This window comes from Moschus berezovskii, chromosome 23 (assembly GCF_049115385.1).
Source record: "Moschus berezovskii isolate FMDL1 chromosome 23, NW_MosBer_1.0, whole genome shotgun sequence".
Classification (NCBI taxonomy): domain Eukaryota; kingdom Metazoa; phylum Chordata; class Mammalia; order Artiodactyla; family Moschidae; genus Moschus; species Moschus berezovskii.
In genome coordinates this window covers 22,504,925-22,518,557 of record NC_142482.1, presented here as the reverse complement: position 1 = coordinate 22,518,557, position 13,633 = coordinate 22,504,925, and the positions used below count along the sequence as shown (strand labels likewise).

At 42.4% G+C, this 13,633-nt stretch overlaps 1 protein-coding gene and 1 pseudogene across 4 annotated transcripts in view; one reads left to right on the top strand and one right to left on the bottom strand.

Moving 5' to 3' along the window:
• Positions 1–3,760: 3,760 nt before the first annotated feature.
• On the bottom strand, positions 3,761–4,163 carry LOC129543591 (large ribosomal subunit protein eL27 pseudogene; annotated as a pseudogene).
• Positions 4,164–13,252: 9,089 nt separating this feature from the next.
• Positions 13,253–13,633, top strand: part of STK38 (serine/threonine kinase 38) — a 43,775-nt gene continuing 43,394 nt past the window's right edge. For 3 of the 4 annotated variants that reach the window (XM_055407212.2, XM_055407215.2, XM_088831184.1), the window contains exon 1: positions 13,254–13,555. The gene's annotated coding sequence lies outside the window, so the exon portion shown is untranslated. Of the gene's footprint in view, positions 13,556–13,633 lie in introns of all 4 variants that reach the window. The other variant, XM_088831187.1, reaches the window with a different exon arrangement.

Below are 13,633 nucleotides of genomic sequence, written 5' to 3'. Positions count from 1 at the left end.
AGCCAGGAGGGAAACCCAGCAAGGTGGATTTTTAACCACTGGACCACCAGAAAAGTCTTTTTGGTGGGTTGTCTTAATTCACCTGGGACCTATTTACTGAAAGATGTGGTTGAATTTTAAAGAGAAGGCCATGAAATTAACTGGGAGGGAAATACCAAAGAGGAAACAAAGTAAACATAATGGGAAAGAGATTACTTAGGATAATGGAGGGTGTGGTGGTTAATTTTATGTGTCAACTTGGTTAGTTTATGGTGCCTTGTTTAGTCAAACATTCCAGATGTTGCTGTGAAGGTATATTTTAGAATCATTAACAAGTATAATCACTTGACTGTTAAATTAAGCAGATTACCCTTCATAATGTGGGTGGGCCTCATCCGTTCAGTTGAAAGTCTTATGAGCAAAGGATGAGGTTTGCCAAAGGAGAAGGATTTTGCCTCAAGATGATAGAAATCCTTCCTGAGTTTCCAGCTAACTTGCCTATCCTGTGGATTTCAGATTTAAGACTACAAACCCTTGCCTGAGTTTCCAGCCTGTCCTACAGATTTATTTATTTTTATTTTTATTTTATTTTATTTTTTTTTGTTTTCTTTTTTTTTTTTTTCAATGTCATTCTCTCAAATCATCCCACCCTCACCCTCTCCCACAAAGTCCCAAAGACTGTTCGATACAACTGTGTCTCTTTTGCTGTGTCCTACAGATTTAGAATTTGCTGGCTCTCCCCAACTTTGATGTTTAAAACAAATCTGTTTCTCTCTCTACTCTATTGCCTGTTTCTCTGGAGAACGCTGGCTAACACAGAAAACTCTAGGAAGGATGATCCTACAGGAAATAAAAGAGCTGTTTGACCATAATCTGATAAAAGCTATCCAGTTTGACAGAGAACTTGCAGATAAATCAATGACAGATATCTTAAAACAAAACTATTCAAGGGCAAAGAGCGAAGCAATTGTTAACTTCAAGGGAAACAAAAAAAAAAAAAAAATGGCTTAAGAAGACAGGGTAATGGGACTTCCCTGGTGGTCCAGTGGTTCAGACTCAGTGGGGCCAATGCCAGGGGCCTGAGTTCGATTCCTGGTCAGGGAACTAGATCCCACATGCCACAACTAAGAGTTAGCATGCTGTAATTAAAAGATACTGCATGTCACAACTAAGGATCCTGCATGCTGCAACAAAGATCTAAGATCCTGAGTGCCTCAAATAAGACCCAGTGGAGCCAAATAAATAAATAAATATATTTTTTAAAAAAGACAGGGTGATTATAATGCCTCATTTGGTTCAGTTATAAACACTGAATTAAAAACAATTTTTTATAATTGAAGTGCAGTTGATTAACAATGTTGTGCTACTTTCAGGTATACAGCAGTGATTCAGCTTTACGTATATATAAGAAATACACACATATTCTTTTTCAGGTTATTTTCCATTATAGATTATTACAAGATATTGAATATACTTGGCTGTGTAATACAGTAGCTCCTTGTTTCATCTATTTTTTCTATAGTAGTGTATATCCGGTAATCTCAAGCTCCTAATTTATTCCTCTCCTTTCCTCTATGGTAACATAAATTGGTTTTCTATGTCTATGAGTCTGTTTCTGTTTTGTAAACAAGTTCACTTGTATCATTTTGTTAAACTCCACGTATAAGCAATATCATATGATATTTGTCTTTCTCTGGTTTACTTCACTTGGTATGATAATCTCTAGGTTCATCCATGATGGTGCCAATGGCACTATTTCTTTTCATGGCTGAGCAATATTCCCCGGTATGTATGTACCACATCTTCTTTATCCACTCCTCCGCCAGTGGACACTCAGGTTGCTTCCATGTCTTGGTTACTGTAAACAGTGCTGCTATGAAACTGGGGTTTTCATAACAAAAAGATATGCATATCTTTTTGAACTAGAGTTTCTGTTTTTTTCCAGATATGTACCTAGGAGTGGGGCTGCTGGATCATGTGGTAACTCTAGTTTTAGTTTTTTAAGGGACCTCCATACTGTTCTCCATAGTGGCTGCACCAATTTACATTCCCATCGACAGTGTGGGAGAGTTCCCTTTTCTCCACATCCTCTCCAGCATCTATTGCTGCTGCTGCTGCTAAGTTGCTTCAGTCGTGTCCGACTCTGTGCGACCCCATAGTCAGCAGCCCACCAGGCTCCCCCGTCCCTGGGATTCTCCAGGCAAGAACACTGGAGTGGGGTGCCATTGCCTTCTCCGCCAGCATCTATTACTCATAGACTTTTAGAAGATGGCCATTCTGACTGGTGTGAGGTGATAACTTATTGTAGTTTTGATTTACATTTCTTTACTAATTAGCAAAGTTGGGCATCTTTTCATGTGCTGTTAGCCATCTGTATGTCTTCTTTGGAGAATAAAATATTGACTTAAGGAAAATGATGGTGGTGGAAGAAGTTATATGGAAATTGTGGTGCAACTAAGTAAAATCTTCATCTTCACTGAGGAAGTTAAAAATTATCTAAAATTGGAAATTTAAGAAAAAGCAATGTTTTTAGAAACAAGGTGTTAAATAACAGATGAAACAACTAAAAGCATTGAAAGCAGCTGCTTGCTGATTAACTCCAGGGGCAGTGGGTGGGGCAAGGAACTGCTATTTATCATTATAATATTGTAGATAATTTTGTGTTTTTCAAGTCCATACTACTTCTATAAAAATAAAAATGAAATTAAAAGTTACATGAGTCCGATGTGAAAAATTTGCAAAGTATAAGAAAGAAATAATAACCACTCATAATCCTTCCAACTCAGATAAAGTAACTATGTACATATTTGAGGAATAGGATTATTAAATGAATTTGATATTAAGCTTTTAAATTTGAGGATTTAATTTGAGGATTTTAAACTATCATCTGCTGCTGCTGCTATGTCACTTCAGTTGTGTCCGACTCTGTGTGACCCCATAGATGGCAGCTCACCAGGCTCCCCTGTCCCTGAGATTCTCCAAGCAAGAACACTGGAGTGGGTTGCCATTTCCTTCTCCAATGCAAGAGAGTTAAAAAGTGAAGTCACTCAGTCATCAGACTCTTAGCGACCCCATGGACTGCAGCCTACCAGGCTCCTCTGTCCATGGGATTTTCCAGGCAACAGTACTGGAGGGGCTTGCCATTGCCTTCTCCGTTTAAACTATCATAAACTATCATAAATTAGATATAGTATTTGTCCATTTATATCTAATTTATGATAGTTTATAAATTAGATATAAATGGACAAATACTATAACAAAGCTACAATACTGGAGACTTCCCTGGTGGTCTAAGGCCCCCAATGCAGGGGCCTTGGGTTCAACCTTTGGTCATGGGATTCAGACCCAAAGATCCCACAGGCCACAACGAAGATGGAAGACCCTACATGCTGCAAATAAGACCCAGCATGGCTGAATAAAGAAATAAATATTTTTTAAAAAGAGTATAATACTGTATGTAAAATATTGCAGGTATAATTACATACAGTATAATCATATACAGTACGATCCCATATGTGTTTAATGTGTGTATTAGAAAGTAATCTGTACACTTGAAACTGATATAAAGCAAAAGGAAAATTGCTAACCACTTGGCAGTTAATTTATTCTACTGAAATTTGTGATTCCCAATACACTACTCCACATACAATAAACATTATTATCTGTGATGATACCTTTCAGCCAATTGAGGCCATCGAGTTGCTTAAAAGGAGTTCATTAAAATAAATAAAACATAATTGGGGGGAAGGCGGTTATTTTTAGGGACTGAAACAAGCCAGACCTAAAACTTCAGCTTTTGGGAGAGCCATCTGTTCTTGCCAGTCTTGTATCTCTCCTCAGACTTGAACCTGGCCTCTCGTTTGGCCTTGCGTTTGAGAACAGGTTCTCTGAAGACATCCTCGTTGACTACAGCTTTGTCCAAGGGGTTATCTACAGAGTACTTTGTGGGCCTGAGTTGATTGGAATGATAAACTTTCACAGAAGACTTGATCTATGACTTCTTGGCAGTATTCTTCTTGCCTATGGCATTTGTCACTTTGCAGGGATAGCAATCAATTCCAGAACATGGTTGGAGATTTGGTCTGAGGTGCCATCATCAATGTTCCTCATGATGACTGCTTTGCGTTCGGAGTAGTGACCAGCCAGGACCAGCATCACATTCTAGGTATCATGAACTTGCCCATTTTGGCAGCAACCTCTCAGGGCTACAGCAGAAAGCATAAAATATTAGAAGGAAAGAAAATAAAAGGGAAGGAGGGAAAGAAGGAAGCAGTCTGAAGGAATCCCTACCAAAATGTTGCTTGGCAGTAACAGGCTGGGATTGAAAGAAGGGTGGGCAAGTAAGGTGTTAGGACTCACAGTGTAAGGAAACACATTCGCAGGATCAAGAGCATGTGAGTGCAGGGGCTGCACCTGAACTCTAGGGCCTTCTTCAGTGCTGCAGAGACATCCCTAGATGCTTCCCTTGCCTCTGTCTCTGCCCTGATGGGGTCCAAGAGCTGCTGGATTGTGGGCACTTTCTCCTTCTTTTTCTTTCAGATACATGTTTAAATTCCTTATTACTCCAAGGTATGTGGGCCAGTGGCAGTAGAACCACCTGGGAACTTGTTTGAAATTCAGAATCTTAGCTCTGCCCCAGATCTTCTGAATCAGGAACTGCATTTTATTTTATTTTTTCCTTTCTGGCTGTACCACGAAGCATGCTGAACTTCCCCGACCAGGGAGAGAACCCGTGCCCCCTCCAGTGGAAGCCAGAAGTCTTAACCACTGGACCACCAGGGAAGTCCAGAATCTGCATTTTAACTGAATCCCAGAGGATTTGTTTGCACGCTGAAATCTGAGAAACACTTGACTAGCAGGCACCACGCACGGTTCCTGCCCTCAACTGGAGGGAATATTCAGAGGCAGTTGATGTCATGGCCACCAGAGGGCTGGACACACACTGCCAGGGATAAGATGCCTATTCCCTAAGGAACTGTGATCTTTGCCAAGAGGCTGAACTTCAGGTGGTGATACGATCACAGGTCAGCTTGATGGAGGAAGAGCAGGTACTACCTTTGGGACAAAGAACAATTCAGAGCAATGTTTAAAGAGAAGGAAAAGGTTAATGGGTGTGAAACTGGGAAAAGGAGCAAGACAAAAAAAAAAAAGGTGCTAATACTCGAACCAAGCAATTCAAGTCCCACAGAGATGAAGAATGACAATATACTATAAGGTTGTTTATCCAAGAGTTTTTTAGAGAAAACTGTTATAGAACAGAAACAAGGATTTGGTGAATTATATAAAAATTATAAAAAGGCAGAGATAATATAGAATAGAAAATACAAGTGTGATGACTCTGTTCAGTGTTCCCATTAACCAGAAGTCAATTAATAAGGGTCCTGCTATATGTCTGTTCTCCATTTGATGGTTTAGTCTCTAAGACCTGTCCGGCTCTTGCAACCCCACGGACTGTAGCCTACCAGGCTCCTCTGTCCAGGGGATTCTCCAGGCAAGAATACTGGAGTGGGTTGCCATTTCCTTCTCCAGGGGATCTTCTCAACACAGAAATCAAACCCAGGTCTCCTGCATTGCAGGCAGTTTCTTTACTGACTGAGATACGAGGGAAATCCATTTCTCCATTTAAATTAGTAAAATAGATTAAAAGAGAACAGCAAAGAAATATATACTGCCATGGCAAACATCATTGGCTGTATGAGTCAATATTCATTCCTCACTAACCTCTTTCTTCTTTGCCTGCCTCTCTAGAAGATCATAAAAAGCCAAGTTTGCTTTCCCAAGAAGGATGACCATGTGACGCAATCCTGACCGTGAGACCTCTGTGGATGTCTCTAGAAACTGCATGGAGCCATCACCACTCTTACCAGAATGGATTCAGAGTGATTGTTCTAGGGCGTGAAGTCGGGATAAGGTGAGGTGAGCAAGACACTCACCTCGGCATAAGATTTATAAGGGTGGCAAAAAATCAGTAATCAAAGTACTATTTCAATGCAATATTAAAAGAAAAATACCAGTTAATGCAAAAAAAATTCATAATGAATGAAATAACATTTGAAATAAAGGCCAGATCTGACAACACCAGAGTTTCAGAGTGAGGCAAATGAAGCTCAGTATTATAAGAGTAGGATCAGATCACCCTAATTTCCAATTCACAGGTGAGAGCAGGTTGGGGGGTTGGAGGGTGGGAGTCAAGGTGAATAAGTGATTGGTGGCACTTAGGTTTTGTGTCTACTCCCTAGCTGCAACGGAGTCTCTAAAAAAGAGGCTATCTGTAATTTTCAGTTTTGAGAGTAAGAAGTGGGAAATACAAGAAAAGATTCAGGAGCTTGATGGTCAAAAAGAATGGCATGTCCACTACACTTACTGGAGTCATGGTACAGTGTCCATGCAGGTCTAGAGCAGCATTCAGGTTTCTCAGGAGGCAGGTAAGGTGGTTTAGTATTCCCATCTCTTTAGCGTAGTCAATGAAGCAGAAGTAGATGTCTTTCTGGAATTCCCTTGCTTTTTCTATGATCCAGTGGATGTTGGCAATTTGATCTCTGGTTCCTCTGCCTTTTCTAAATCTAGTTTGTACATCTAGAAACTCATAAACTGTTGAAGCCTAGCTTGAAATGTTGCAGGAAGGAGGACCCCTTCCAGGGTCCGAAACCGGGCTCTTGTCTAACACTCGGAAATGAATTGTCTGAGGAAACACATGTGCTGACAAAGCAAGAGATTTGATTGGGAAAGGGTGCCAGCGGGGAGAGCAGTGGGGTAAGGGAACCCAGGAGAACAGTTCTGCAGAACTGGCTCACAGTCCCGGATTTTATGGTGATGGAATTAGTTTCCGGGTTGTCCTCAGCCAATCATTCTGACTCAGAGTCCTTCCTGGTGGTGCTCGCCTTGTTCAGCCAAGATGGCTGCCAGAGAGGAGGATTCTGGGAGGTGGTCAGACATGTGGTGTCTCCTTTTGATCTTTCCCAAACTCTTCCAGCTGGTGGTGGCTACCAGGACCTCCTGTCATAAAACAACTCATGCAAATGGCTACTATGGTGCCTGGCCAGGGTGGGTGGTTTCAATCAGTATGCTTCCCCTAACAACTCTCCCCTGAGAGACTTCATACTCAAGATACTTCTTGGGAATTGGGACAGAGGTCTTTCTTCTGTAACTTCTTCCTGCTGTGCATGGGTGTAGTACGTCTGCCTAGCAGAGCAGCAGGTCTCTCTACCTGATCTAAACCAAGGTATTTTTTGCCTGAAACCAGCATTCACCCTTGTAATAACAGCAGTTTAGTTCGAAACTGTTGGCTCCTCTCAGAGATGAAATAGACAGGGACCAAACAGGACACCTAACAGGATGGTCATTACTGGTCCCCAGAAACAGGAAGCAACATTTGGGGTGAGGGCTGCAGGGTTTGTGACTTTTTTTTTTTTTTTGATTGGTTGGTGGTGAGGCAACAGAGCTGTGTTTCAGGAATCTTGTGTTTAGTCTGAAGTTACCGTCCTCCACTTGGGTCAGGGCTCCAGTTCTGTAGAAGAATTCAGAGGCATTGTTATGCATATTTCTTTGAATAGAACCGGGACCCTGTCTGGAGGCTGTACCAACCTTTGATTGTTTCTCCTCTGTTTCTGTATCCCCTCCCTTCCCTGATTAGCAATTGTTTGAATCCACCCTTTGGAACTCAGGGAAGGTCAAGGAGGCTGAATGAAGCTGATATCCTACAGACAAGAAATGGAGAACACAGAACAGATCTGTATTCCAGAGCCCCACAGAGTTCTGCTCAGTTTTAATTTAGGGAACTAGGCAACTGTGATTGTGATAACTTCCTGTCAAAATGGGGCATAGGACTGCCTCAGCTTGGAGAATAGACACTGAATTGGAAGTATTCCTGAGTTCCAAGTTCTAGATCTGAGTCTTGTACGATTAAAATCTCAATCCCTTGGTCTACCATTTAGGTGTAACATACCCAATTAGAAGTAACTGGAGGAGTGATAACTGGAATTTTAATAGACAAAATAAATCTCATTTCTTTTTAGAAGAATAGGCCTGAAACCCAGTCTGGACCTGGCACTTTGGGGAGACTTGTAGCTAGGTAGCCAGTTGCCTAGTTTTATAAAAAGTAAGATTGCAGTTACTAGCTTCAGTAGACATTGTTTTGAGATTGGTGGCATCCAAGCTTGACATAACTCAGAAAACTCAAGTGTTTAGCAATACAAGGTCTAATCTGAAAGTATACCCATGGTATCACCTAGTTATTTCCCATGATATCTGAACCATAGCTACTCTATTTTGACTTTTAATTGTAAAATTTTCCTTAATAACCAATGCAGATGTCACCATTAATGACGTCAGTGTTTCTCTAGGTATGAGAAGATGCAAGAATTGGGACTCATAAAATCTTCTGAAAAGATCTAGCTATCTGAAGACCTGTTCTGCCAGTTTTTCCCAGAGCACAGAGTGCCTCATTCCTGATTTTCACCCTGAACTTCTTCCAGGGGAGTTGAAGGTCAGCTGTTGCAGTGGCCATGATATAATCTTTGTGGATGTAGATGGCAAGTGTCAGTTTTCAGTTGGCAGAGCCCCTTTTCACTCATAAACTTGAGGGGGGCATTTCGTGACCATTTTATCCCATGGCGCTGAGAATGTCCATTCTCAGGCTTGGCAAAGATTTTGTTGACAGGCCACTCAACGTGCTGTTACTGGACTAGGCCATAAAACAGTATCCAAAATTCTCTGGACCACCTGTCTTACTAGCCTCTTGGTCCAGGAAAACATTCCCTCTTGTTGCTTCTTCCCATATCTAGAGTCACACTGTTACCATCATCGATCTCACATGGAACTATATATTATTTTATCAGAGGCTTCAGTCATACATTTGGCAGTGTAAGAAACAGCAGTTTTGTAAAACAGATGAAATACAAATAACATAGCCAGCAGTATTAGTAAAGTCCTAAGTAAGACTTAAAAACTTCCATTAGATGTAGCCGAGTATATCCCAGGCCATCTGACTTAGTCTACTCTGTACAAATCTTTATCTTCCAGGAAAATTATATACTGGCACTGTCTATAAGGCACATAGCCCAGTTATCTGTTGTTAAAAACCAAAAATTCCACCAAGTAAATCTTAAGTTGTAATTGACTTTGTTCAGTCTTCATGAATCAGGCAGTATCCCAGCTAGTAAACAGAAAGGTGCTTGAAGACCTTGTGCAGAATGGATGGTTTTTACAGGCAGGAGGAAGGTGGGCAAGGAAGCAATTAGCAAATGAAAGGAAAGGACTGTTTTAGGCCAGATCACCTTATTTAGGGAAAGGGTGAGGTTGAATCATGCAGATTCCACCTTCTTCCTTTGTAGGGGTTGTGGAGGGTAGGATGGAGAGGGTCCAAATGACAGATTACCTTGTTGGTGCTCAACAGAAAATTCCAGGATGAATGACTGATACTACTTTCCCCAGGGCAAGTAAAAACTGCAATTAGATGAGGTATTAAATCTATGTTTGTTAGCATGGGCTTCAGCATAAATGATGACATTTTGGGCCCACAGTTTCCTTTTCAACACTACAGACTTACCCTTTGTAACCAAAAAGGACCTACTGTATAGTACAGGGAACTCTGTTCAATATTCTATAATAATCTAAGTGGGAAAATAATTTTAAAAAGAATAGATATATTTATAAGTGAATCACTTTGCTCTACACCTGAAACTAATACAACATTGTAAATCAATTATAGTCCACTATAAAATAAAAGTTAAAAAGTAAATATTAGAAAAAAATAAAAATAAAGGGCAAGACCTTGATCTTGAAAAGTAAAGCAATAGCAGCTTATCCTTTGTGACTTGCCAAAGAGATGTGAAGATCAGAATGGCTGTTATCAGAAAAATAACAAGATGCTCAGAGAAGGAAATCCTCACGCGCTATTGGTGGGAATGGAAATTGGTGCAACTACTATGATAACAAATTAAAAATAGAACCACTATTTGATTCAGCTTCTACTCCTGGGTATTTATCCAAAGAAAACAAGAACACTAATTAGAAAAGATACAAGCATTCCTATGTTCATTGCAGCATTAGTTGAAATAACCAGGTTATGGAAGCAACCTAAGTACCCAACAATAGATTAATGAATAAAGATGTTATATATATATATGCTGCTAAGTCACTTCAGTCGTGTCCGACTCTGTGTGACCCCATAGACAGCAGGGGTCACCAGGCTCCCCCGTCCCTGGGATTCTCCAGGCAAGAACACTGGAGTGGGTTGCCATTTCCTCCTCCAATGTGTGAAAGTGAAAAGGGAAAGTGAAGTCGCTCAGTCGTGTCTGACTAGTAGCGACCCCACGGACTGCAGCCTACCAGGCTCCTCCGTCCATGGGATTTTCTAGGCAAGAGTACTGGAGTGGCTTGCTATTGCCTTCTCCGGTATATATATGTATATATATATAATATTCACATATGAATATTACTCAGCCATGAAAAAGAACAAAATCTTGCCATTTGCGACACCATGGATGGACCTAAAGGTCCATATCGCTAAGTGAAGTTTGTCAGACGGAGAAAGACAAATGCCATATGATTTCACTTATATGTGGAATCCAAAATGTAAATGAACAAACATAAAACAGAAACACAGTTATAGATACAGAGAACAAATTGGTGGTTGCGAGAGAGGAGGCAGGTAAGACTGGTGGGGGAAAAAGTTAAGGGAGATTAAAAGTACAAGCTTCTAGTTACAAAATAAATGAGTCTGAAATGTACAGTGTGGAGAATATAGTCAATAACTATGTAATATCTTTGTATGGTGACACTAGTGAATAGACTTACATCATTTTGAAATGTGGGCTTCCCTGGTGGCTCAGTGGTAAGGAACCCACCTGCAACGCAGGAGACACAGCAGACACAGGTTTGATCCCTGGCTTGGGAAGATCTCTTAGAGGAGGGTATGGCAACTCACTCCAGGATTCTTGCCTGGAGAATCCCATGGACAGAGGAGCCTGGCAGGCTATAGTCCATAGGGTCACAAAGAGTCAGACATTACTGAACACGCATGCACACGTGCATTTTGAGAGGTATAGAAATATTGAGACAGTATGTTGTAGAACAGGAACTAAAGTTGTAGATCAATTATACATCAACAACAAACAAATGAACTCAACTTATAGAAAAGGGTATCAGATTTGTGATTACCAGAGCGGGGAGGGGAAGTTGAATGAAGGTGGTCAACACGTACAAACTTCCAGATTTAAGTACTAGGAATGTAATGGACACTATGATAAATGTAATTAACACTGCTGTATACTATATATGAAAGTTTTGTTTCTTTTTAAAAAAATTATCAAAAAAATTTATCTTATTTTGCAAGACAAGAGAGACTATACTTGACTCGGTCACTTCTAGCTTGCTGCTACTGCTGCTGCTGCTGCTAAGTCACTTCAGTCGTGTCCGACTCTGTGTGACCCCATAGACGGAAGCCCACCAGGCTCCCCGTCCCTGGGATTCTCCAGGCAAGAACACTGGAGTGGGTTGCCATTTCCTTCTCCCACTTCTAGCTTATACCTCTGGAAATCATGGGCACAACTTAAACTCTTCGCCAATATTTTTACGAGGTAACAACTAACCAATTCCCTATCATTTAAGAAAAGTCTAATATCGTAACCAGTCACTGTTAAGAATAAGCAGTCACTACCTCCTCACTAATGTTATCGTTTAGTTGCTAAGTTGTGACTGACTCTTGTGATCCCATGGACTGTAGCCCTCCAGGCTCCTATGACCATGGGATTTCCCAGGCAAGAATACTGAAGTGGGTTGCTTTTTCCTTCTCCAGGGGATCATCTGGACCCAGGGATTGAACTTGAGTCTCCTGCAATGCAGGTGGATTCTTTACCAGTTAGGCCACAAGGGAAGCCCTAAAATTTTGTTTCTTTAACTTTGTATTCATATGAGATGATGGGTGTTTACTAAGTTTATTGTCATAGTCATTTCGTGAGATAGGTCAAATTATTATTTTGGACACCTTAAATTTATACAGTGCTATATGTCAATTATACCTCAATAATTACAGAAGAAGGAAAAAAGAGAGAGTTGCGAGGATCACCTGAGATTAATTTCTTGCATGTGGTTCATGAACTGAAAAGTGCTATGCTAAAGTCTGGCACTGTAACCAAGTCGTTAAGGATGGGGAGGACTTTAATAAAAGGCACTGAGGGAGAAGGGCCTCTGGGCGGCGAGAATGGAAAGCAAAGTGGTTTTTGTGTGCTGAAACTAAAGGAAACTGGGCTTTGACGTCTAGCAAGATGAAAGAGGTCAAGGAAAGCCTATGTTTTTAAGACCATTAAGGAAACAAAGCCTAGGACCCCAAGCTTGAAGGATTAAAACCAAGCCTTATGGTCTTACACAGATACAGAAGAGCCTGGGGGCACCGTAATACCACAAAACAGTAATGAATGACTTGCTCACACGCTTCTTTCGCTGCCTAGATGGCCTCTGTTGAAGGCAGGCAGGGGCATTGTCATCTTTGTTTCCAGGAGCCTGATAATGTCTGCTCAAGGGCACTGCGCTCCATTGTCAAGGAACCAGTGAGAGTCCAAAAGTCTTGGGTCCTCGCTAACCCAAGGGATGGGACAGACTCCGCAGCTGGGTAGCCTTGAAAAGCAGGTTCCCTGCACACTGGGGTGCCCTCCCCGTATCTGGTATCAGATGTTCAAACCTATGAGAGCTCACCCCATCCAAGGCAGAGTATGCTAATCCTTACTTTAAGGTAGTGTAGATGGGGGGGGGGGGCGGGGGGCGAAAGGGCTCCGGGGGACCTATTTATGATGGAAATCAAAAGAGTTCTTAGGGGACCATGACTACACAGGTGAAAAAACCTCATGGAACTGCACAGATGGGCGCGAGTTCGCGCGCACACGCAAAAATGAGTGCAAGCTCGAGTGGTTCAACCTGAGGTTTGTCATCTAGTTAATTGCATCGGTATTGCATCGGTCTACTCCGCCGATACTAATTTCCTGGTTTTGATAACGCAGTGTAGTTACGTAAGATGTTGAGAGAAGCTGGATGGGTGATGGATAAAAGGGACCTTTTTGTACTAATTCTGTCACTTTGGGGGAGAGTTTATAATTATTTCAAAATGATAAACAAAAAAACAAAAGGACTCTCCCCGCGAGCCCAGCCCGGTCCCACCCACCCCGAAAAGGCCCCACCCCTCAGCCTGCCGCGCTCAACCCCGCCTCTCCGGCCGGAACGAGGCGGGGCGGGGCGCACGCGCAGACCCGGAACCCGCGCCGCGGCTCCGGGAAGTCACGCTTGCGCAGTCCGGCGCCCTGGCCGCCGCGCCAGCCCGTCTCCGCCGTGGGGGACTGGGCAGTCTCGGCCCCTGCGCTTGCCGTCTTTTCCGGCAGTTGGGGCTCTTCCTGTCGTCTTCACACCCGCAACCGCCCCGCGGCCCCCCTCCTTCAGAGTCCCTGACGCGTCCCCTCCCCTCTCCGGTCGGCTGGCAGCTGCTGCGGGGGTTTCGCCTTTCCTCACTTCGAGACTGCTGGCCCGGCCGGCGTCTGCGGCTGTTCGCCGCCCCCAGCCCTGCCTCTCCCGTCAGCCCGGGGCTCCGGTGAGTGTCTTGCTGCCGTTGTCTTCTGTCCATCCCGGCCTTTTCCCTTCTCTCCTCTTTCCCTGACTCTTTTTTGGG